We start from the raw sequence: 26,689 nt of genomic DNA on the forward strand, positions 1-26,689 counted from the left end.
CCAGACAGAGATTTCCCACCACGCGTGGCTATCCAGGCACCGTCCCTCGAACAGCCTCCTGGCCCCCCTCAGTATCTATGCAGTGAGGTGCAGTGTATAGCATCTCCCTGTGGACACCTCCCTCCCTCTCCAGCACTCCTGAAGGTAGATATCAAACACCTCATGGATCTTCTCCACCTTGCATTGAGCCATGGACATGTCCTCTCAAATGAGCCCTGGATCTCAGTCCAGGAAAGAGAGCAGTCTCCTCCATGGGTACTCTATTTCAATCCTAAAGGAACTGGCTACTCCCTAATGTGTTAATCCTATATTCTTCCATTTTTTTTTTACCTCTTATTAGCCAATGCTCTAGTACGCCAATCCTCTGAGAGCAATTTCCTAGTAATAATTACCTACTATTTAATGATGTTAACATTTTTCAATTAAACTTTCCATTTCAAATTACCCTACGGTTTCTATCTCTTGATTGAACCCTGACTAATACACCAAGAAATGAAAACGTCCATCCACAAAAAGACTTGAACATAAATATTCAGAGTAGCTTCATTTAGAACAGCAAAAAGTTGGAAACAGATATTCATCATCGGGGGAGTGGTTAAATGATTTGCAGTATATCAACACAATAAAATACTGTCAGCAATCAAAATGCACAAATACTGATGTTCATGCTGTTGAACCACATGAATGAATCTCAGAAGTATTTTGCTGAACAGGAGAAGTCATTCACAAAAGAGAATGTACTCCCTGACTCCATTCATATGAAACTTGAAAAAGAAGATGAAACCTATGCTGAGAAAAAGCCTATCCGAGGTTGCCTGAGGGTGACAGTAGCACCCGGGAAGAGACTGGAACTTGGCACAAAGGACTCTGAGGGATAGTGGAAAGTTCTACACCTTACCTGGGACTGACATTTCACCCTTCTACACATTCGTCAAAATTCACCACACCGCACATTAAAAACGGGTCCACCGTACTGTTTCAAAATGATACCTCATGGTTGATTTAAAAGTTAATGAATTCACAAAGTCGATTAATATATTAGTCCCTGGTCATTCAGTTTTGGTGAAGGTGAACCCCTGAGCTTACTCAACTCATTATACCAACAAAACTGAGTTTCCAGAGGTTCAAAGCTAAGGACTTAGTATTGAATATTATTCTGGAGTTCCTGTCGTGGCGCAGTGGTTAACGGATCCGACTAGGAACCATGAGGTTGCGGGTTCGATCCCTGCCATTGCTTAGTGGGTTGACAATCCAGCGTTGCCGTGAGCTGTGGTGTAGGTTACAGACGCAGCTTGGATCCCGCGTTGCTGTGGCTCTGGCGTAGGCTGGTGGCTACAGCTCCAATTCGACACTTAGCCTGGGAACCATCATATGCAGCGGCAGCGGCCCAAGAAATGGCAAAAAGGCAAAAAATAAAAATTAAAAAAATTTAAAAATGAATATTATTGTAAAGAAGTTCCCTGTGTCACAAGCAAACTGGACTGTTTCTTTGTGTCCGAGCATGTCCTATGGTTTCTCACCTCAGGGTTCATCCTAGTCTCTAGCTAAAATCCCACAATCTTGGAGTTCCTGTCATGGTTCAGCAAAAATGAGTCTGAATGGCATCCATGAAGACACAGGTTCAATCCTCGGCCTTGCTCAGTGGGTTGAGGATCCAGCATTGCCATGAGCTGTGGTGTAGGTCGCAGATGCAGCTTTGATCCTGTGTCGCTGTGAGTGTGGCTCAGGCCATCAACTACAGCTCTGATTGGACCCCTAGGCTGGGACTCTCCATATGCCATGGGTGCAGCCCTAAAAAGACAAAAATAAAATAAAATCCCACAATCTTTCCCTGTATCCATTTGTTGAAGTATAATTTATCAAATAATTAAATATTCAATCAAGTCTCCTGACACTTGCTATCAGTCCCTACAAGCTTCAAAGAGCACAGAGCTCATAGAGAGAGGCAGTCTCTCCTCCCCCTGTGCTTCTGCCTCATTGGAACTCGGTAAGAGAGGCACCCAGAGACTTGCCATAGTGATCAGGAAGTCCTGACACCCACCTTGGCAGGATACTTCCCAGGGAGAAAGAACTTGCAGGCCAGCTGGAGTGCCATCACGCTGCTGAGCAAGGTGAGAGGGAACATACCCACCAACGTTACAGGGACAGGTGACCATGGAGCCTGAGGCCTTTTTCTAGAAGAGAGATTTCTGAAGCCAGAAAGCCTACTGAAGTGGCCAGGCCAACAAGGCTTAAAGAGCCTATGGTACAATGCATTTTGAAGAACAAGAAAAGAACCCTCTTCTTTGTATTCTAAGGCCCTCAGAAGGTACTGGAGGTTCTCATGGATTCTTCCGATGGGACACCCACCCAGAGAAGGGGGATGCAGAGCTCAAGAAAGATGTGACTCCCCCAATCTGAAGGGGTCCTTGGGGATAAAGGGAGCAGACAAGAAGCTAAGCAGGACCCAAAAAAGACCACATCATAGAACCTACTTAGACATCCCTGTACACTAACAGGCCACTGGGATTAGCCAGACCCAGGATGGATGATAATGACAGCAAAGGCACTTTCCAGTGTCACCAAGGTAAAACCAGCTATACTCCAAGACTTCGGTCTTCCTTCATTCTGTCCACCTCTTCCAAAACCAGAGGAGCTTAACCTTGAAGTGTAAAGCAGAGAAGGTATCTCTGAGGCAGACATGCCTCATCCCGCACAATAAAGTCAGGGTTACAGCTCAAGCCCACACTCTAGGTGAAGGGAGCTTTGATTCAGATCTGAAAGTGAAGTTTTAAACTAGATTAAACTAAGTTTAGTAGCTGAAAACAACCAGAAAGCTATAGAATCTATCCAAGGTATTGTTAAGACATGCTAATGGGGGTTTCATGTAACATGGTTAAAAATTTAGCCTTGAAAACATAAAAGTATTTCATATTTATCCTGCAATGAATGTATATTCCTCAACAAATCATTTACAAGTCTTGACACCTGTGGAAAGAACTATGTCACATAATAAGCCCACTGCTGAAAACTGCCAAAGATGTTACGCTGGAGGTTATGTTGGATGCTGAGGTATTTATTACCCAGAGAAGGAAAAATTGTTTGCAATACTAATTAAAAACAATTTGTCATGGCAAAGAAACTCAGAGCACAAAAATTATAGGTGGAGGGGGTCCCTTAGCAAAATGGGGGTAAGCAGAATTCTCCACTGAAGTTGCAAAGTCAAGAGCTGAGACTGTCTTGGGGTTTGTTAATCATTGCATATGTCAAACCACAGCCTACTGAAGAGATATAAAATTAAGAACAACTACACCTAACCACAATTGCTTATACATTGCTTTCCCCTCAGAATTCCTTAACAATTCTAAAATGAAAACGAGTCCATTCTTCCGCCTCTCTTTTGAAAAGCTGTCCAATGGGTCACACCATCTTATTTTTTAAATGTTTTAATTGAAGTATAATTGATCACAAGGTTTCAGGTGTACAGCAAGGTGATTCAGAAATATATATCAATACAGACTTACACAGATTATTTTCCATTATAGGTTATTACAAGATATTGAATACAGTTCCCTGGGCTATACAGTAGGTCCTTGTTGGTTATCTATTTTATACATAGTAACGTGTATATGTTAATCTCAGACCCCTGAGTTACCCCTCACCCCCCTTTTCCCTTTGGGGATCATAAATTTGCTTCCTATGTCTGTGAGTCTGTTTCTGTTTTGTAAATAAGTCTGTGTCATATTTTAGATTCCATATGTAAGTGATATAATACAATGTTTATCTATCTCTGACTTACTTCATCTAGTATGGTAATCTCTAGGTCCATCCCTATTGCTACAAGTGGCATTATTTCATTCCTTTTTATGGAACATTTCATTGTATATATATTGAATATTGTATATATATTAAATATTCCATTGTCTACATATTGAATATCATATATATATAGTGAATATCCCATAATTCCATATATATATACACACACACACACACACACATATACCACATCTTTTGTTTGTTTGGTTGGTTGTGGGGTTTTTTTGCCTGTTTAGGGCCACACCCTCAGCATATGGAGGTTCCCACATTAGGGGTTGAATCGGAGCTAGAGCTGCTGGCCTATACCACAGCCACAGCAACACAGGATCCCAAGCCACATCTTCAACCTACACCACAGCTCACAGCAATGCCAGATCCTTAACCCACTGAACAAGGCCAGGGATCGAACCTGCAACCTCATGGTTTCTAGTCAGATTCGTTTCCACTGCACCACGACGGAAACTCTTACCACATCTTTTTTTACTTTTGAGCTGAGAAGCAGAAGAGAATGTCCTGTGTCTTTCTCCCGATTCTTTTTATCTCCTTTTTTAGTTGTTGCTCTTTCAAGTAATATGGTCAGGGGAAAATAAGCTACATGTTATAGAAAGCAGCCTTTTGGTTTGGGTCACTAAACAGTCTTGTAACAAAACTCTTGTGATAAAAGGGGTTGCAAGAAACCCAGATTAGGAGTTCCCTTCATGACTAGGAACCACAAGGTTGTGGGTTCGATCCCTAGCCTTGCTCAGTGGGTTGGGGATCCACCGTTGTCGTGAGCTGTGGTGTAGGTCACAGACATGGTTTGGATCTGGCGTTGCTGTGGCTCTGGCGTAGGCCGGTGGCTGCAGCCCCGATTGGACCCCTAGCCTGGGAACCTCCCTATGCTGCAGGTGTGGCCCTAGAAAAGACAAAAAAAAAGAAAAGAAACTCAAATTAGTTTTTGTTTTGTTTTGTTTCAATTTTTTTCAACTTCAGGTCCAACACAAAATGAGTTGGTAGACCATTTTTGGCTGCCACGGTAATAGTAATGAGTTAACTGGTTTAACTGGAAAGCTTCCATCTGTCTAAGAGAACACAATGCTAAGACTCCAGCTCTGAGAACACATTTCTTTAGTAACATTAGACCCATTGCCCAAGCAGACCTGAACACTCCCGTGTGTACTATTTTTAGTCCTCTTCCAAAAATTATTGCTTTTAGACTGCCCGACTAAATTGTAGGCTACCTGAAAGCATAGAAAAAATCGTCCTTCTCAATTTTATCTCCTACAGCACCCCTACAGCACCAGGACAATCATTAGTATCCAATAACCACTCTTATGCTATTGACTGCTTTTGCCATCTTGCCCAGGAGGACTAAACCCACATTCATAAAGCAATTTACGAATGCCAGATGTCAGGCGCTTCAGATATACCAAGCATTATGATTTCATATTGAAAACACGGTTAAGAAATATTTGAGATACATGCAGTGACATGATACTTTGTTTCCCTCAAGGTCAAATAAAAGTCAAAACCAGGGAAAAAGAAACTCACCTACCAGAAACAAACAAAAAAACCTAAGTTCATCCACTCCTATAAAACTTATATGGCAACTCTGTTACCAGAACTGTCTCTGTCTTATTTCCACGTATGTCACACTCTAGAAACAGGCAAGTAATATTCAACTTCACCATGCAAGCATATGCAAAGATATGCCGTTTTTAGAATAATTATATTTAACTGAAAGGAAATTTTAGATTACTTCTTTTAAAATATACTTTTTATCCTTAAAATTTGGAAGAATGATATGTTTGAGTACAAAACTTCTCATTTGCAAATGTAAGAAAAAAAGCAACTTTGAAAAATATGTTCTGTTTTTCAACATCTACTAATTTAAAAATAACCCTGCAAAGTAATTAAATATACATATTTTCTTATGAACTTTTAGCCTTATTTCTCAGATGAAGAAACTCAATTTTAGATATTCTAACAAATACACCCCAAGTCAGATAGCCAGAAAGTGGAAAAGTTGAAAGTCCAAGATATAGCTAATGTTTTTAGCTGTTAATATAGGATGCCTCTCACAGCCACAGCTGGCTTTAGTAGGGGGAATTTTCACTGCCTCTTTAATAGCTGTACCTTGGAAAGAAAAGGGCAAAGTTTCCCATGGAGGAATTAAGAGTATCTAGCCTCCGAGGAGTGAAGCCAAATGATGGAGAAGAAGCCAGAAAATGAATCTTTTAAAATATATTTCTTAAGGATTTTTCTGGGACTATGTTAAGGGATTTGAGTATGTTTCTGAGCACACACACACACAAACACACACACCCTTTGAATGGGAGCTCTTTGACTATGAGCTCACAATATTTCCAGTATTTTGGACAATGCTGGGCATGGAGTTGGTCTTCATTTTTTTATTCAGCGTTTACTGAGCACATGACAAATGCTAGGCACTATGCCATCTCAGAATGACAAATCAGATTAACTTGATCCCTGACTTTACAGAAATTACAATCCAGCAAATTTCAGTAAGTATCTGCTAAATTAATCATATTCCTTATTATGGTTTGCTTAAATAAGCCTCCATGAATGGCAGTTCTTATGCCTGGAATATCCAACTCTCTCCTCACTCTGCATCTACCCAAATTCAGTTTGTCCTTCAAAATCCAGCCCATATTCCCTGCTCCCAAACTTTATGTAACTGATCTCATCTACTCTGACCTCAATAAGAATTAAACTCACTACCATCTCTCCTTCCTCATACAATTCATCCTTCTGACTTTCTCATTTCTGCCAACAGCCACAGCCTCCTCCCAGTGACCCAGGTGCAAAATCCCTGACTCATCTTTGCCTCTTCTTTGCTCAGCAGCTGTCCGATTCTGCTGCTTCCACCCCTGCAATGCCACAGAAACCTGGTCCTGCCTTCTGTTCCCAGTGCCCTCACCTCCGTCTAGCTCTTCACTACTTCTCACCAGACTATTGCTACAGCAGCTGTCTTGTTTTGGCCCTCCTCCCATTTCAGTTCACTCCAGGTTAAGCTTCAGAGTTCTATTTCTTTCCCCCTTGTTCATAAATCCATAAGAAAATTCCTCACTACCTCACAGAAAGGTTCAGACTCCGTCCTTGACCTTGCTTTACTTTTCTAACCTTGTTAGATGTTTGCTTCAGGGAAACACAGATGTGTCACAAATGTCTCTAGCCAACGCACTTGCTCCTCCCTCTCTGCTCATCGGAACTATTCTCACCACCATCATGGTTCTAGACCTTTCACGAAACCGTTTTTGGATAGTTCCCTCATACTCCCTTCCCCATACATGACAGAGAACTCCCTGTCCTCAAAAGTGGCATGAAACTTCAGAGCAAATTTTGATGCAATATATTTTGTCCCATGTTCTAGTTGTGTATTTACTGTAGCACTTGGTTAGACTTAAGACCACTGAGAGCCACTTTATGGGTCAGCTTAGAGTATCTCTTCTGTTTTCTCATGCACTTTTTTTCATATCTGAACTATAATACTGGATCACACCACTAGAATGATTTGTTTCTGTGTCTGTTTCCTATGCTACAACAGTCCCTAACATTGAGAGACCATATATTAATTTTTAGTGTATTTTTGTGCCTGGCATATAGTCAGTGCTCAATAAATGAGACATGTATGAATGGATTAACACTTTGGAAATATCTCCTTAATATATCAACTAGAATTAATACTATATTTCACTGATAGCCAGTAGAGTCTTAAATACAGCTTCCCCCTAATTTTCCATGGTATAAGATTCATCTCCATGACTACACTGAAATGAAAGATTAGACTGATTTAGTCTTTGGGTTTTAGTCAGGATTCTTTGAAGAAAAATATTGGTTCATACTCACTATTCTCCTTCATTACAATAGTTCAAAATAATGTAACCGTCATCCATAAATGTTCATTAGCAGCTGGATGGGTTGGTTATATGAATAGGGTAGGAAAAAGAGAATAACTCAAAATGGAATTTCTTCTGTATAATAACAAGCTGAAAGTTTTATTTCCTAATTTTAATCTACTGAGTAAAATGTTTGCCTGTTACACTGAAGACTATTTTTTAAAGTAACATAAACTTTAAAGATAATTTAGACCAGAAATTAAACCTGGGTTGTAGAAGGAAAACTTGGGTGTAGATTCCTGAGAATCTATTGAAATTCTTCTCCAGGTAAAAACATGTATATTCTCAAAATCCTCACATCATTTTGTGTACCATTTAAAGTGATTCGAGGTCTCCCTTAAGGTCATTTCCAACTTCAGATTAAGAAACTTTCTTTGGCCCTTACATTAAAGATGAAAAATCTCAGGTTCAAAGATGATAGGCACTTGCCCAGGATCATAAATGTACCTTACCCACAGACTCCTTCCTGCCTTTCCACTATACTAAGTGTTAAAACAAATAGAAATGTTTAACACTGTAAACACCTAAGTGCAATGCTATTACTGGAATACTGTTAAATAAATTTGCATCCCAGAAAGTTCGAGAGATCCTACCCCTATGTTTCTTCCATTTACAAAATTTCTGAAGAGCCCTAAACATGACTCAACTTAGTGATTTCAAAATCTTAGTTTTTCCCTCGGGAAACTAATATTTGATTCAATGCAACAAGCAGATATTGACAGCTTTTGATGTGTTGAGCTTTGTTCTAGGTGTTAAAAGTACAGGATGAATAACACATGCACAAGGAACAAAGCTAACTACTTCATCTGCCCTTGGAGACCAGAAGTGTGTCTAATTCATCCAGTGCCCAGTCACAGGGCCTGGTAACTAATGAGTACACCTAAGGGTTTGGTTAAAACAATGTAAGAGGTGGTACATGCCCTTAAACGGTTCATACTTTCTTGAAATTTTTTTCACTGTTACTTCTATTTTCCAGATGGAATTATCAACCTGTTGCTTTTTAGTTTTTTGGTATTGTTAATGCTAATTATAATATTGAAAGATTCTAAAACAAACCAACTAGACTCTAACAGGTTATAATAAAAGAAAAACTATTCAAGATAATGTTTTAATGTCCTAAGAAAATCATTCTTTTTAAATCCAATTAGTCATTATTTTTTTGCATCAAGTTTAAAAAGCATAACTACGTTTGCCTTGTTACATTTTTATTCTTTTAAATTAATTAGTTTAAAGGGTGCTATATTGAATATAGCCTCTTTGTTTAATCTACACTTCTTTTGAAGAATTTATATTCCTTTTCTTCTATTACAACTTTTTCATATTTCCCATAGTTTTATACATACATACATATATAAATTTAAACCATAATCCTTACCATATTTGCTGAGGTATAATTAACTAATAGAACTATTTTTTTATTGTAAATGTGATCATTTTCTTTCTTTTTCAGATAATTTCACTGTTATTGTATAGATGCACTACTGTTTTTTGTTGTTGTTGTTGTTGTTGTTGTTTTTGGTCTTTTGCCCCTTCTAGGGCCGCACCCATGGCATATGGAGGTTCCGAGGCTAGGGGTCGAATCGGAGCTGTAGCCGCTGGCCTACACCAGAGCCACAGCAATGCAGGATCCGAGCCATGTCTGCAACCTACACCACAGCTCACGGCAATGCAGGATCCTTAACCCACTGAGCAAGGCCAGGGATCGAGCCCTCAACCTCATGGTTCCTAGTCGGATTCGTTAACTACTGAGCCATGACGGGAACTCCTGAACTACTGATTTTTGAATGTTGAATTTTGTATCCTGCAACTTTACTGAATTCATTGATTAGATCTAACAAGTTTTTGGTGGAGCTGTTGAGATTTTCTCTATGTAAAATCATCTCATCTGCAAATAGAGACAATTTTACTTCTTTCTTTCCAATTGTGATGCCTTTTATTTCTTTTTTTTTCCTGATGATTAGACATTTATTAACTGAATTTTAAGGACAGATTCCACAGTTTAATTTTGATCATCTTTTTTTGTTTCATATTTTTTAACATGCACATATACTAACTTCATTTTGCTTATTTCTCCTTTTTTCTATATTTAAAAATCACAGAAAAATATGCATCTGACAAAAGAACTCAGATCTAATCTTAGAAAGCTAAAGGTAAAAAGTATACAGATTTCAGTGTAGGGATTTTAACTTCAGTTGTTACAGTTATTTCCAAATCCTAAAAGATGGAGCAAAATTTCTTATCTTACCCATGCCTACTGAACAAGCCACTAGTTACAACGAGTTTCAGAAATCAATTATTTTCCCTAGTACAACCTTTTTAAGCTCATCATTTAACACAATGAAATCATATGAAGCATTTATTAGCTTCAAGGTCTCTTTTGGTGGCACAAAAATCTTTGCTTGCACTTGTCATTTTTAAGCAACAGAAACCCAAGAGCTTACAAATCAGTGGGAATGGTTAACATTAGAAGAGCTTTTCCAAAAATCCAAGGAAAATAAGATTTTTTTTCCTGCCTTTCTTGTTGAAAGAAAAAGAAAGTAAAGGAATGAATGCAATTAGAGTAAACAGGTATTTTCAAGTCATCTCCCAGGGCTAGATGGATCACTAGTGCCATATACTCCTGCAAGAAAGAAATGGAAAAGAAAAAAAATGCTACAATCTAGAGGAAGAAGAAATAATCACTAGGATCTAACTGTAAATTGTACAAGCAAAATTGTTTCTAAATTAGACACCTTATTAAATCTTGAAAGTATGTCTTTCACTGTAGCTTTCATTTCCACTTAATTTCTAGCATTATCCTCTGCAATCAGGAGGCAATTAAATTTCTTATCATTATGATCTAGAACACAAAATAGCCAAAACATCAGTGAAATACCTTTCCTGTTCAGAAAAGAATGCCAATTCTTGGGCACGTTAAATACAATTTACATATGGAGGCTTCACTGGCTAGAGATACACTTCTAATTTGAACAGAAAAATTGAGAGGGGAAAAAAATCTTCACACAAATAATAATGCATATTTCATCTAGCTATTAAACATTAAAAAAGGTATTTTATTTTTATAATGATATTTTATATCCAAATAGAGAAAAGTCATCACAAAAGTATACTACATCAGATGTGCTGAAAACAAAATCATTTCTCAACAAAGCTGTCCATCAGTTTTTACCTTACATCTGGTCCTCAGGCTATGGCAGAAGCTAGCATATTGGAGACAGTATCTTTATCCCTGTGAACCAAGTTAGAGAAACACTGTTTCAAAAGCTGTCCATTAGATGTGCTAATTACTCTATCCTATATTTTATGTAGACTAGAGAGAAAAATGCAAATAGTTTTTGTTCTTTATATATGCAGGTCTAGGATACCTATCATCACTGTAGCTTGATGACAAAGACCTGGCTAGCTGTTATATTCCACCTAAAAAAATATACAATAAGGGGAGTTCCCGTCGTGGCGCAGTGGTTAAGGAATCCAACTAGGAACCATGAGGTTGCGGGTTCGATCCCTGGCCTTGCTCAGTGGGTTAAGGATCCTGCATTGCCGTGAGCTGTGGTGTAGGTCGCAGACGCAGCTCGGATCCCACGTTGCTGTGGCTCTGGCGTAGGCCAGTGGCTATAGCTCCGATTGGACCCCTAGCCTGGGAACTCCATATGCCATGAGAGCGGCCCAAGAAAATGGCAAAAAGACAAATATATATATATATATACATATATATACATATATATGTATATATATATATATATATACACACACACACACACACACATATATATATATATATATATATATATATATATATACAATAAGGAGTTCCCACTGTGGCTAAGCAGTAATGAACCCGACTAGTACACATGAGGATGCAGGTTCAATCCCTGGCCTCGATCAGTGGGTTAAGGATCTGACATTGCTGTGGCTATGCAGTAGACCGGCAGCTGCAGCTCCAATTTAACCCCTAGCCTGGAAACTTCCATATGCCACGGGTGTGGCCCTAGAAGATGAAAAGAAAAAAAAAAACACAATGAACATTTTCAGCAACTGACCTCTTAAATATTATGAGCAAATTATACTCAGAAAATAGGGTGGAGTTTTGCTTTCTTTTTGTTTGTTTGTTTGTTTGTTTTTACTGTTTCGAGCCCAGGAAAGACTCTAAACAAAGCAAATGCTCTCTCTTATAAGAAGAATAGAGAATGGAAGGTCAAATATGCACCTTTACTTCCATCAAGTCCCACACTCTTTTCCTCTACCACAGATAACCCATTGGGCATCATGGTCTAAAATATACAGTAAGAGAAAAATAATCTTTTGGATAAACAGACTGATAGAGATGGAGAGAAAGATGAGTGGGAAACAAAAGAGAAGAGAAGAGTCTAAGTGTTTAGGTTGTTCCTTGTAAGCACAGAACCCCAGAGCAATATGAAGCCTTAGTGATCCCTTGGCTAAGCACGTTACTTCTACCTAAGAAAAATGAAGCGCTCCCATCATGGTGCAGCAGAAATGAATCCAACTAGGAACCATGAGGTTGCAGGTTTGATCCCTGGCCTCACTCAGCGGGTTAAAGATCCAGCGTTGCCATGAGCTGTGGTGCAGATCACAGACATGGCTCGGATCTGGCGTTGCTGTGGCTCTGCAATAGGGTGGCAGCTGTAGCTCTGATTAGACCCCTAGCCTGGGAACCTCCATATGCTGCAGGTGTGCCCTAAAAAGACAAAAAAAAAAAAGAAAGAAAGAAAGAAAAATGAGACTCGGGAGGTTAACAGTCTAGTAGAAGGACTACTGGCTACTAAGCAACAGAATGTAGCCTGTCAGCTATCCAATTGTCAGTGGTCATCAATATTACATGGGAAAACGGCTGTTCAACAATATTAAAGGAATATAAGGACCAGGCAAATAACCCAGTGAAGCTGAGCTGACCAGGTACAGGACTTCGGTGCATCAGGAGAAGGAGGGCAAGGTGGTGAGCTGGAAAATATATGACCCAGCCAAAGAGAGTAGAGTTACTTAACCCAAGTGGATTTTTGCCTTGTAGAAATACAGGTGTAGAGTTACTGGATACATTGCATTTTCAAGAGAAGTCAGAAATACAGAGTATTAGTTGAAATTCTCTGATGTTTAATTATTGGAAACTAATTTGAGTCTTTTAATTCCCATGCAGACCTAACACGGCCCAGACACGGCTTACAGATTGGTCTTCAGCATCCAAACTGGTCAAAAGGTGGTGGTGCCTCTAGTGACTTCATTAAGATAACCAATAGATTTCAGGCTAGGGAACTTTTCAATGAAAACTCTTTAAGATGATTGCTATGATTTGCCTTCATTTTCCTTTGCTCAGCCTTCCCTGATGGCCATCTAACTGCACTGGCTTCTCTGGAATGACAGTCAATCTACATCTCAGCCTTATCTTCTTGTTGTTGGGTTTTCTGAGAGTGAGCTTTGGGGATTAAGGGTTTTCTGAGTGAAGATTTTATTTCCTTGCCCCCAAAATCAGCACTCCTGCCTGCAAAGTCAATTACATTAAATACCACAAGAGAAGAAAAGACATCAAATTTCCCCCAGGAACTTATGGATGGCTCAGAGATTGCTTTGGAAAGATCTCTTTGGAGAACAGGGAGGGATAATTCCTATACGCAAACTGAATGATGTTAGGTGTCATTTCCCATGTGTCGTCTGTATATTACAGCCTAGGCAGCCACCGCCAAAAGAATAGAAAGCAATTTCAACCTCATCAAAACCTGCCTACTCATGTTCCCTGGTTTCTCTCATCTTGTTTCTTTTAAACTTCCTGCGGGCCTTATTACTCCATTTGATAAATAACAATTTCCTGAGCACCAACAACAGTGAACATAAGAGACTCTATCCTCATAGAGCTTAAATTCTGGAGGCAGAAAGACATATAGATGGACACAGTGGGATGCTGGTAAATGTTTAACAAGCAGTTCTCCAGGAAGAAGACCATGACTTGTAGTGGGGATGATTTCTGTGGCGTAAATACTCCCACCATAGCTGATTTCAAGCTACCAGTATACATCACCGAAGGCAAAATTGGGAGATACCTTCAGCAGCACACTTATGTCTGTTTCCACCTTACAGACATGATCTATGTAAATAAATAATAGTGAAACGTTGCAAAGCAATTAGGAGGTGATGATGACGTTTTGGTATTATTACCTTATTTTTTAATATAAATTCATGTCACTGTCAATTTACATGATTTAACTCTTAACAATATCTGTGTTTAACAACTTGCTCCAAAAATTCCTGAAAATTTAAAATTTGGTTCTCTTGGCTTTGGACAAGCTAGTTCTAGCACACTCCTGGATGTAAATAGACAGATTTTTAATAGAATGAAAAAAGAAATGATTGATTAGAGAAAGCAAAATAAGGGAGAGGTTAGGAATACCAGAGGAGGTTATCTACTGAAAGAGACCTAAAAATCAAACACTCTGGGGCTAGAAACAGCCAACCAATGACAGCACAAGTCTTCTACCTTTATGCCCAGTACAATCAATCAATGCTTTAACACTCCATCCCACTCCATCTCTGGATATCTCTGACTGAGGGAAAGTATTTCCTTTGATGGAACTAAAATCCATCTTCCTGTAGCTGTGGTTTATAAATTGAGTTTTGTCACTAGCAGGAGTTCTACAAGTGGGCCCTAAGGATCTCAGAGACCTCAAAGTCTAGTGAGGAGATGGATGGGACAGCTGCCTAGAGGGAGCCAACCCAACTTCTGCTCTAACAAAGTAGCTGCACAATTTGTATCCATATGTTGGGAATCTCCTTGAATATGTATTAGTTAAGTACTCTCAGTTGTTTTACCTCTATTTTGGAGATTGTGGACCCTTATAGTCCAGAATAACCCTCTAGAACAAGGGTTGATCAACTGCAGTCCACAGACAGAATCCAACCTATGCCTTGTTTTTGTATGATCCGTGAGCTAAGAACTGCTTTTACATTCTGAAAAGGTTATAAAAACAAAAGCAAAGGAAAATATGCAAAACTGACTATGTGGGGCCTGTAAAGCCAAAATCATTTACTTTCTAAACCTTTACAGGAAAACTGTTTCTGCTCTAGAATAAAAAGCCCCATAGTCACTGGGAAGCTATGAATTTATTAAGTTCAATGATTCCATTCAGCTCCATCAGGAAGTTAGGAAGCATGGACAAAAAAATAACAACTTAAAAAAAATAAAAAAATAACAACTTATACCACTGAATTTATTTTGCAAGGAAGCATCACAAGGACTTCTGGGTAAAATTAGCTTCAATATGGCAACTTTTCCAAAGTAAGATGTGTCATGAATTTCTAGAAAATGTGGACTTCGGGAAGGAAAGTGGCAAAATTAGCAATTCTTCTGTAAACCAGACATTCCTGCATGTAGATGAGCACAGACATTTTATAGCAGTCCGGATGTAAAAACTGATGAAATTTTGGATATGAGTCAGATTTCCATAATGATGATAACATCATCATCATAAGAGTATTCACAACCAGTGCCAGAAAGAGGTAGTATATAAAAAGAATGAGTGAGAAGTTGCTATACAATCTCAGGAAAAGACCTAAAGGGAGAGTGTCATGAAGCTCATTTCAGGACAGATAACAAAAAGCTCATCAAGAAGTTGCTGAAATTCAGATAGATAGACAGATAGATAGATGGATAGTCAGACAGACAGACAGATAGATGTTTTCAAGAAGATTATAGAGAGAATTACAGATGGCTGGCTCTTCCAACCCTGACTCTATCACTTAGGATGTGTTCTGCTTCCATTAACAGAAAATCCAATGAATAGTAAACAATAAGACAATTATCTTTTACTCCAACATGTGGAGGTGACATTTCCAAGGTTCCTTCCATTTCTTTACAGGATCATCATAAACCAGCTTCTTTCCATTTTTGTGTTCCACACCTCAGCTTGGAGGGATGGCTTTTTGCCGTTGTAGTCACAGGATGACTGCTACAGATTCATATACAGTATCATCTCAACAATATCCCAAGAAAGAAGGGAAGGGACAATGCCAATGACCACTCTTCATATGCCCATCCTTGTTATTAGGAAGCAAATTATCTTCCTCAGAAGTTCCACAACAGTCTTTCCCTAAATGTCTTTGGGTCACATGCAAGTATCTGGATTTCCAATTACAGTGCAAAAGGGCAAGATATAAAAGAAAAAAGGGATAAGAAATGCTTTGGGGTCACCAGCCAAACAGGCCTGCTACTGATGCTATGGGGAAATTTCATTAAAGAAAACAGCCATATTTTTCTACTTTCACTGTAAGAGAAAGGCTGAGCCCAATGGATGTGGGTACCAACTAAAGTAACATTCTAGTGATATGAAGTATCACTAAGGAGCCTGATTCATTTGAACTTCTGAGCCCGGTCCTCCTTACTGCTTACAAGCAGCAAACTAAGTTGCATTCAGAATCAACAGCACGGAGTTCCCGTCGTGGCACAGTGGTTAACGAATCCGACTAGGAACCATGAGGTTCCAGGTTTGATCCCTGCCCTTGCTCAGTGGGTTAACGATCCGGCGTTGCCGTGAGCTGTGGTGTAGGTTGCAGACGCAGCTCGGACCCTGCGTTGCTGTGGCTCTGGCATAGGCCGGTGGCTACAGCTCCGATTGGACCCCTAGCCTAGGAACCTCCATATGCCGCAGGAGCGGCCCAAGAAATGGCAAAAAGACAAAAAAAAAAAAAAAAAAAAAGAATCAACAGCACAAAAATCTACCCAGAAGAGTTTACTATAGGGTGAGACTGTAAAATGACAAGAATGGTTTTAAACAAGGGACTTTATTGATGAATAAACTGCCTATACATAGACTATTTTTCTTGGAGAATATATACATATTTAGGTGATAATGTCATCACTAAAAATACTTTTTGAAACATTCATGTAGCAATGACTTCAGGGACAATTTATAAGTCACATAAGAAATTCAGTCTTATTGCCTTATATTTCTCTTTTTTTAAATTGTTATTTCCCCAATACATTTTTTTTTCTATTGCACAGCATGGTGACCCAGTTACACATACATGTATACATTTTTTTTCTCACATTATCATAAGTGACTAGACAGAGTTCCCAGTGCTACACAGCAGGAACTCATTGCTAATCCATTCCAAAGTCAATAGTTTGCATCTATCAACCCCAAACTCCCAATCCATCCTACTCCCTCCCCCTCCCCCTTGGCAACCATAAGTCTACTCTCCAAGTCCAAGATTTTCTTTTGTGTGGCCTTATATTTCTTCATAATCAATCCCTTAATTTTTTTTTTTTTGCACACAGAGCCCTGTCAATATTTTTATAAGTAATACTGTAAAAGGCTTAATCACCAGGTTTAATTCCTAATAAATTTAAACTGCTTTCTTTAAGCAAACTCACACTAAAACATTTACTATTTCTTATGATTGAGAATTTTTTCAAAGTATCCTTGACCTTAAAGATACATTTATTGAGTATTTTAAACACATTTGACAAAACTACATCAATAAAGCCCACAAGCTGCTTTTATCTTCACACCAAGCATGTGAAAGATACTCTAGTTAAGAAAAATCATATAGGCAGTTCCCACTGTGGCTCAGTGGGTTAAGAATGAGGATGCAGGTTTGATTCCTGGCCTTGCTCAGTGGGTTAAGGATCTGGTGCTGCTGTCAGCTGCGGCACAGGTCGCACAGGTCGCTGATGTGGCTCAGATCTCCAGATCTGGCATTACTGTGGCTGCAGCATATGCCAGCAGCTGTAGCTCCAATTTGACTCCTAGCCCAGGAACTTCCATATGCTACAATTGCAGCTGTTAAGAGAGAGAGAGAAAAGAAAAAAAAGATAAATCATACATACAATACATATGACTCAGTTCTAGGCCTTGAGGAGTTGCCTGGTTGAACAGAAAGAGAAAAAAATAAGACTGAATTTGAAACTTGGGTTCTATTTCCACTCCACAATTTCATCCATCCATAAAAAATTACTCTCCTCTAGTAAATAAAAGGCATTGAGATAGATGTGGATAAAATAAAGGATTGTACCTTCATAGATTCATTGCCTGGCAAAGACAATGGTAACACTAGGTGGAAAGTGGTAAATAGAATAAGGAAACTATACACAATTACAAAATGTTACAACAAGCATGGAAAGAAGAAACCGTAGTACTCATATAGAGATTAATAAGATACTAGTACCAGCAGAAGTAAAAGGTATATGATGAAACTAGAGGTACCCAATATATAGACAGGTATTAATCAAAAAGGCACAAGAAGTTCATACTGTATTTGCTGGCAATAAGAAGCCAGCAACAAGGAAGTCAGATAATCAGTCAGAACCGGGTTCCAGGAAGAAAATGGTCCAATGAATTAATGGACCAGATGCTCAGAGACAGTGAGAAGTGAGAAGAGTACTGTAAATAGGTGAGATGAGCTCAAGTGACAAGGGCCTGAACATGTACAGGTGCAGTAACAGCAATGAGGAAGGGATAGAACCGAGAGACACAGAAACAGTTACACTTTCCCCCTGCTTCTTTCAGAATTACCAGTGGAATTTCTGAAATTCAGATGTACAGCAAAAGAGAAGAACACGAAGTCTGCAGGAGAGAAAGCCAGAACGGTAAAGACACATAAGAAAAGATGCGCAGTCTCATTAGTTATCAGGAAAAAGCAAAGTAAAATCACTGTGAGATTCTACTTTACATCCTCCAGTATGAAAACACAAAACAGAAACAAAAGCTTGGGCATTAACAAGCGAAGGCAGAGACATGGGACACTACAAATTCACATGTACAACTGGGAGTAAATGGATACAACCAGTATGGGTCGGGGGGTGGAGGGAAAGTGGCATCATTTTGAAAAGTTGAAAATGTGAATGTGAAGATTACAGTCCAGCAATTCTGTTCCTAAGTATATGCCCTAAAAAGCTGAGTAACATGTGCCCATGGAAAAAAAGAGAAACAGCATAAATATCCATCCATGAGGCAACAGATGAATTAAATGGGCTATAGGCATAAATGGGGGTCCTTATATTAAATAAATGAGCCAATGATGTAGGCACCAGTGTGGGTGAATCTCAAAATTATAGTGGAGAATTAAAAAAGCAAATCACAGAGTACAGACAGTTTGATATTTACATGAAGTTCAAACAAATGAAATTTGACCATGTATTGGTTCAGAAGACACATATTTATAATAAAACTACGATGAAATCTAAAGAAAAGATAATGATAATATTCAGAATAGAAGTTACCCTTGAAGGGAGGAAGAAATGGTAGACCAGTAGTACACAAGAGGCTTCAGCTCTATTGGTAATGTGTCAACTGTGTAGCAGATTTAAAAAGTCATTTTACCATATCTATACCTTGTTTTTATATTTTATATTGTATTTATTCTTAAATACCTATGAACCCTTCACAATACAAAATATAGATACTCATACCCCAACAATATGTCCAGGGATGGGTTTTAGGAGTAGTAGTTTTAAAAGGCTCCATGGCTGACTCGTATACACACTGTATCAGTCACTGTATTAGGACAACAAAATTGGCTGAAAATCAACCATTTTAGGTTGTAGGATGGGGTATCAAAGGACATTCAATTTTGAACTTCCATTTCTAGAGAGAGTAAAACAGGTACCCTCCTTCTAAATCAGGGGATTTAGAAGAAGAACTGGACTAGGGGAAAGAAATATGAATAAGATAAATTTAAGGTACAAGCAGGACCAAGACCACTTGTTGATAGTAAAGGAATAAAGTAGTTAATTTTTCAGTTAATTTTCACTAAATGGAGAACCTTTATCTCTCTCAAGACCTTGACCAGAGAAAGTAGATTTCTTCAGGAGGTACCTTCCAGTCCTATGAAGTATTATATGGCATCTGCTCTGCTTTCCGGGAAAATGTGACAAAAGAATTGTTCAATTGCTTTAAAAATAAAAATGTTTTTAAATAAATCGTAACAGTATTAGAACCTCCCAAACTTCCAATCTCTCTACCAATGTCTATTCCTGTGCTTATCTACATTGTAGGGGATAGCTGTTGCCATGGTAATTACTCTCCTGCAACCTTAAGAATAAAAAGGCTGCTGTTTGTAAATGACATGCCACTTTACGCTTTCCAAGGGCAGCATGAGCTGTGTTCCCTGTGCCTGACCAAGCTGTGATCAAGTTGGAGTCATCACCAGGGACAGTGCCCTGTCTCCTGTTCAACACTCGTCTCCCCCCAATGGATTTGCACAAGCAGTAGGGGGTGCAAATTGTGGTCAGAGCAACTGAAATTTTTGTATGAAGTTTTCAGGTAGCTAAATGGATTCTGAGGCTCTGAGGAAAGAAATCTCTTTTACCGGGGACCTCCGTGACTTATCTTATAGGGACACAGGAAGTATCTAAAAGTAAATCAGTGCTGATCAAATTCTGTCTTTCTAACTGCTCTTATCCTGCAAATCCCTAAGAGCTAAAAGTAGATGAGTAATTATCACTGTAATCATTTTAATTAGTACATCATTGGGGCCACCAGTGATTGTCAATATTCCTAATACTCCACATGCATTATTATTTATTATAATAAACTTTTTTCTTTTTTTTTTTTTTTTGCTTTTCAGGGCTGCACCTGCAGCATATGGAAGTCCCCAGGCTAGGGGTCCAATCGGAGTTGCAGCTGCCAGCCTATGCCACAGCCACAGAAACATGGGGTCCAAGCCACATCTGTGAACTACACTGCAGCTCATGGCAACTGCCAGATTGCCACCCCCCTGAGCAAGGCCAGGGATTGAACCCACATCCTCATGTACTAGTCTGATTCCTTTCCACTGTGCCATGACAGGAACACCCAACATTATTTATCATAATAAAATATCAAGGTGAATATTATCATCCCCACTTTGCAGAAGAAGAAATTAGGAATCAAAGAGATTAATTAACTTTCCCACGGTCTTTGCTATCAAGGAATACAGGTTGAATTAAAATCTAAATCTACAAAACAGAAACAGACTCACAGACATAGAGACCAGACATGTGGTTGCCAAGGAGGAGGGAGGAAGAGTGGGATGGACTGGGAGTGTGGGGTTAGTAGACGAAAACTATTTCCTACTGGACAGCACAGGGAACTATATCTAATCACTTGTGATAGAACATGAAGGGAGATGAGAAAAAGAATATATATATATACACATAGACAGACACACACATATATTTATATGACTGGGTCACTATGCTGTATCGCAGAAATTGGTACAACACTGTAAATGTTGCACTGTAAATTTTTTAATCTAAATCCAAGAAGTAAAAATAATCTACACAATAGAGACCCATCTTTTTTTTTTTTTTGTCTTTTTTATATTTTTAGGGCCACACCCATGGCATATGGAGGTTCCCAGGTTAGGGGTCTAATCGGAGCGGTAGCCGCCAGCCTACACCACAGTTCACAGCAACGTGGGATCTGAGCCACGTCTGCGACCTACCCCACAGCTCACGGCAATGCCAGATCCTTAACTCACTGAGCGATGCCAGGGATCGAACCTGCAACCTCATGGTTCCAAGTCAGATTCGTTTCTGCTGCGCCACGACGGGAACTCCTAGAGGCCCATTTTTACCTAAAACTTGTGCTGTTCCCCCACATCTACATCCCCTCTTCAGGTGATTCTTATCGTCCCCACTGACTGTCTTGTATTGATACACAATCTAATCTCCTAAGTGAGAAAGCAATCCTTCAACGAATCTTTATGATTTCGTACTATACCTTACCTATAAAACAAGACTACTAGAATTTCACGAGGTGCCTATCTAACATACAGTATTTGACGGTCCACTTTATTTTCTGGAGCAAATTACAGAGACTGGTTTCCATCATTCAAGGAGGTTTATGTGGTTATCCAAGGATAGAATCTCTTCTTCATTTTAAAAGATATTTCATTCTGTATCGCTGAGAAAATGAAGAACTAGACCATTTGAAGATATTGCAGGAAAAAAAAAAAAAAAACTGTATCTCTCCAGTTAGAGGATCTTGACAGCACTCCCACCCCCAATCTCAGTCTCATTCTGAATGCCCTGAAAGGTAAATATTGTCACTCTCACTTCTGCCTTTAAAGTCCGATTCCATCTGGAAACATTTACTTATGTGCCCCCTTGGCCTCAGTGAAGTATCTGACAGTAAAGACCTTTGCTAACCAGATTGTACAGTCTTTTTTCCTAACCAATCTCTTGCTATGTTTGCTATTACTCTCAAGCTGTTCCTTCTGAATTTTTTCCCTTATCCTGATCCCCCTGAAACTATACATTTCTGGCCTCATTCTACCTCTGAGGTCACTCTTTCTCTTCTTTAATCAGCACTGCAAATACTTCCCTGCTATTTACAGAATAAAAGCAAATACAGGAGAGGATGAGGAGAGAGAGACTGGAGAAAGAGGTATGGCAGGAAGCGCCTGGGACCAAGTGAGGCAAAGAGCAGAGGCATTCAGAATGGGCTCTGATGCTGAACGTACCAAATCGCAGCTCTGGCACAGCCACTAGCTTTGTGACATTTACTCGTTCAGTCACCAAATACGGAGATCTACAACATACCAGCTGGAGTAATTGGTGCCGAATAGGCAGTGGTAAAGAAAACAGAATCTCTATGGTAGATTATGTTAACATTTGCTAAAACTTTGTTTTTTTCCCTCGGGTGCCATCCTCATAGAAGGATTATACATACCTGCCCTAATGTGCTTAGAGTGGTCATGTGACCTGGTTTGGCCAATGAAATGGGCAGAAATGGGCAGAAATTCAAAAGCCAACACGTGGGTCCATGTCCCTTTTCCTTCTGCTGTAACTACTGGCAATGTTTCAGACAAAGCAAATAACAACACAATAAATATGTGTCTCTAAACTTCTATTTCTTTATCTGTATAACATCCACCCCCTAGGTATGTTGCAGGGAATTAAAAAAGACAGAGTATATAAAATTCCTGGCTGGAGTTCCTGTTGTGGCTCAGCAATAATGAACCTAACTAATATACCTGAGGACTCAGGCTCGATCCCTGGCCATGCTCAGTGGGTTATGGATCCGGCGTTGCCATGAGCTGTGGTGGAGGTTGCAGATGCAGCTCAGATCCTGCACTGCTGTGTCTGTGGCGTAGGCTATCAACTGCACCTCGGATTCAACCCCCAGCCTGGAAATTTCCATAAGCCACCAGTATAGCCCAAAAAAGGCAAGAAATTTTTTTAAAAAAAATTTTAATAAATAAAATAAAATTCCTGGCATATAAAACATCTGTCATATTTCAAGCCTTCAGTTAATTGCAGAAAACATGGTTCTAATCTTTGAGTATTTCCCAATATTTGTAGGGAAGACAACCAAAAAACTACAGTCTTGTACATAGCGTACTGGGAAGACAAGAAAGAAAAAGATTTCTCTGCCAGGTAAAACTGAGCTCATTAAAGGAAAATTAGAAGTTTTCACCAAAGAAAGAGACAGTAGCAAGAATGAAGGAGGGAAGAGAAAAAAAAAAGCACGAGAAACAAACAAACCAAAAAAAGCATAAAAAAAATCATAGCATTCTAGAAAAATTGCGAGTCATTTAATAAAGTTAAGGAATAGGATGCAAATAAGGAAAGAAGCAAAACACACAGGTGGGCATTTAGGTAGAGTCTAAGGGGAAGAGCCTGGAGTGTCAGGCCCAGATTTGGTTTTAGGACACATGAAGCTATGGGTGAATTTTAAACAGGGAAATAACCACAGCCAAATGTGCATTCCAGAAACATCCCTCAGAAAGCAGTGTTGAGGGTGGAAGAGGCTGGAGCAGAGACTAGTTAGAAGGCTGCCAAGGCATTCTGGATGAGATGTGACGAGAGCAAAATCAGTGCAGTGACAGCTGAGCAATGAATTTAGCTTTGTGTTCTGGTAAATAAAGCAGAAGAGGCCCTATATTTTTATCTAACAGAAGAAATCTTATAAGTTTATCTGAAGAAACATTTTCCTGAGGTGTTCATCTTTTAAGAATGACAACAGTGGAGTTCCCATCGTGGCTCAGTGGTTAACGAACCGGACTAGCATCCATGAGGATGCAGGTTCGATCCCTGACCTCACTCAATGGGTCAGAGATCCAGCATTGCCATGAGGGGTGGTTTAGGTCGCAGACGTGGCTCGGATCCCGCATTACTGTGGCTCTGGCGTAGGCCAGCTGCTACAGCTCTGTTGTGACCTCTGGCCTGGGAACCTCCATATGCCATGGGTGCAGCCATCAAAAGACAAAAGACAAAAAAACAAACAAAACAAAAGAATGACAATAGTGCATGGATCTGTCTAGAATGCAAATCAAGTGATACAAGAGACATCATGTTTAATTACAGTTTTGCAAAAGACATTTTTATAATATATAGTGGTAAGATTATAAATTATACTTATTTATAGGGATGTTGAAAATATAGGGATGACAATATGTGAATATAATGCATAAATAATCCCACTACCAAAGGATAGCTATTATTGTTTTAGTGTGTATTCTTCTAGCTCTTTTTGCTCATTCATATATGTACAAAACACAAAGATAATTCTATTTTTTCAAAAAAGCAAATTTTTATACAGAATTCAGCCAACATAATAAGAGTTGCCATAACAAAGGAAGGCTAGAGTTTGACATGTCCCAGTTGGAAAAAAATAAAATCAATTCCTGTGTACACTGCGATGAGTGAAGACTCCTTAATAAACCACACATCCACTGACACACACACATAAGCCTTCAATTATTAGAACGGTCTCGCTCTGATATTTAAAGCTCAGTCCTTTTGTTTTGAAACTTCAGCCTTAACCTGAATTCAAAGCTCTTCTATTCCCCTGCCACCAGTAAAGCTGGATTTGAGTCAACTCTTAAAAGTTGCAGAAATAAGGTACCCTGACACCCCACCTCCTTCCTCTTAAAGGGTGATTCCTCTGACAGACGGGCGGAAAACCTCTTCTGATTTAACTGGGAGAGACTGGCATGCTCCCCTACCATTTTCTGGGTTATTGTTTCTCTGATTGATAATGACACACTGGCTTTAGATGCCTTCTGGGTAGCAGGCATCCTGATAATGTCCCTTGCCCTGGGCCCCTCTTCCAGAATACTGTACTCCCCCCAAAGGCACCCATCTCTCCAGCGTACATGGTAATTAACTTTTGTTCTCAGCTTTGAACTCAGCTGCAAGTCCAGAAAACAAGAATAATCTCACCCGATATCCTATTTTATGGCTATGTTTGTTTTTGTTTGTTACAAAATTCTTTCTCAAATTACAATTTCATAAAAACGCTTTTTACAAAACGTGTTTCTTAGAGAAAGACTGCCTACAAAACTAGGATCACACAGTATTAAACTTGCTTTTATCTAATTTATACTTGATCACAGGCATTTTCTCAATTCTTCAAATACTCCTCAAAGAATGCTTTTTATGGCTTTAAACGTAAGTAGTACAATATTTTCACATTAGACAATTAAGTTGCTTCCCACTTTTGCCCATTATAAATAGTGCTCTGATTTACATTCTTGTTTATAAACCTTTCATTACTACCTGAGATTTTTATCCTAAAGATGAAAATGAGTATGAACTTTTTTTTATGGTTTTTGATGCAAACGGATGATTTATTTGCCTTTTGAAAAAACAATACCAATTTTTATTTCTACCTACAGTTTAAAAGATCCTTCCATGACAATTTCTTCAATACTACCTATCTTTCCTCTGAAACCTTTTGTGAATTATCAATTTGGTGGCAGGGAAAAAAAAATGGTACCCTCTTGTTTTAAATTGCATTGCTTTGATCACTATGGAGAAATAAAACATTTTCAAGTGTTTATTAGCTGTCAGGGTTTTGGATAATTAATTGCACTCTACACACATATACCCACCCTCAGTCTCTCTAGTCTCTCTCTCACATACACATGCGTGCGCGCGCACAGACACACACACACACAGAGAGTACATTAACAATCACTACAAATTGAAGCAGGAATCACACCAACCTAAAAATAAGTTTCTTAACATTTAAGTCTCATCAAAAAAGAATACACCTAAGTTTAGACAATAACTGGACATCCCAAGATTCTTCTAAATATAAACAGCAGAGGTGCATCCAAAGGGAAAAAAATAGAGTTGAGCCATGCATCTGTGACTTTTTCCCCCAAGTTCTTAAAATCAGATAAGTAAATTCTCCCATAGGACAGAAAGAGAAATGGGGAAATGGGCTGTCTGATGTCTTCCTATGTGGAAATATGGGGCAGGGAAATAAGGTCCATTCCCTACATAAGCCATATGTACAAGTTATTATATTGACTTCCTTTATAGTTTTGGCCCATTTTTCTTTCAGGAGATTGGTATTTTTATCATTGACTTACAAGTGCATTTTATTTAATAAGGATGTATCTTTGCCATATACACATCAAATGCTTTTATCATTTTATTTTTTTAGCTTATAGTTTTATTGAGCAGAAACTCTTAACTATGCATTTGGCATCTCAATGAAACTTTTTCAAAAACTTTTTATTTTAAAATATTTCAATTCATAAAAAATTTGCAAAAACTGCACTGAATTCCTATATACGGTCTACCCATTTTCCCACGAATGTCCTTTTACTGTTCCAGGATCCAATCCAGGGTACCATATTGCATTTAATCTCAGTTTGATTTTTAAGTCTGGTTGTACTTTTTTTAATGTAATTTACAGAGCCAAGAGTATTAAATATCTTCTCCCAAATTGACCAATCATTTGACAAATAATCATTGTGTTCTCCAGTGACTATAAACACAAATTTAATTTTATAAATGACTTCCAAATTGGTATTTTTTAAATTAAATTCTGACAAAAGTAGAGATGCAATATTTAATTTTGGCTCTCAAAGCACAAAATATGTTTGCTCCAAAGAGTGTGTTGAATACAAAATGATTTTTTTTTCCAAAATGTGATCATTTTAGAATAGCTATGCACTTTCCGATAACTTAGAACAACCAAACTATTCCATAATTCGGTATGCACCCATGACATTGAAAACACATGTCACACAAAGACCTACTTTAAAAA

The 26,689-nt window shown here is 38.8% G+C and overlaps 1 protein-coding gene across 4 annotated transcripts in view; it reads right to left on the minus strand.

Moving 5' to 3' along the window:
• PDE4B (phosphodiesterase 4B) overlaps nucleotides 1-26,689 on the minus strand; it is a 552,462-nt gene that overhangs the window by 499,512 nt on the left and 26,261 nt on the right. Inside the window, exon 1 of one of the 4 annotated variants that reach the window (XM_084957909.1) lies at nucleotides 10,867-10,921. The gene's annotated coding sequence lies outside the window, so the exon portion shown is untranslated. 4 annotated transcript variants of the gene reach the window in all.

The sequence above is a fragment of the Sus scrofa genome, chromosome 6 (assembly GCF_054392235.1).
Source record: "Sus scrofa isolate SSC_HxYL_T2T_F1_AM1 chromosome 6, Sscrofa_HxYL_maternal_Yorkshire_Landrace_v2.0, whole genome shotgun sequence".
NCBI classification, from domain to species: Eukaryota; Metazoa; Chordata; class Mammalia; order Artiodactyla; family Suidae; genus Sus; species Sus scrofa.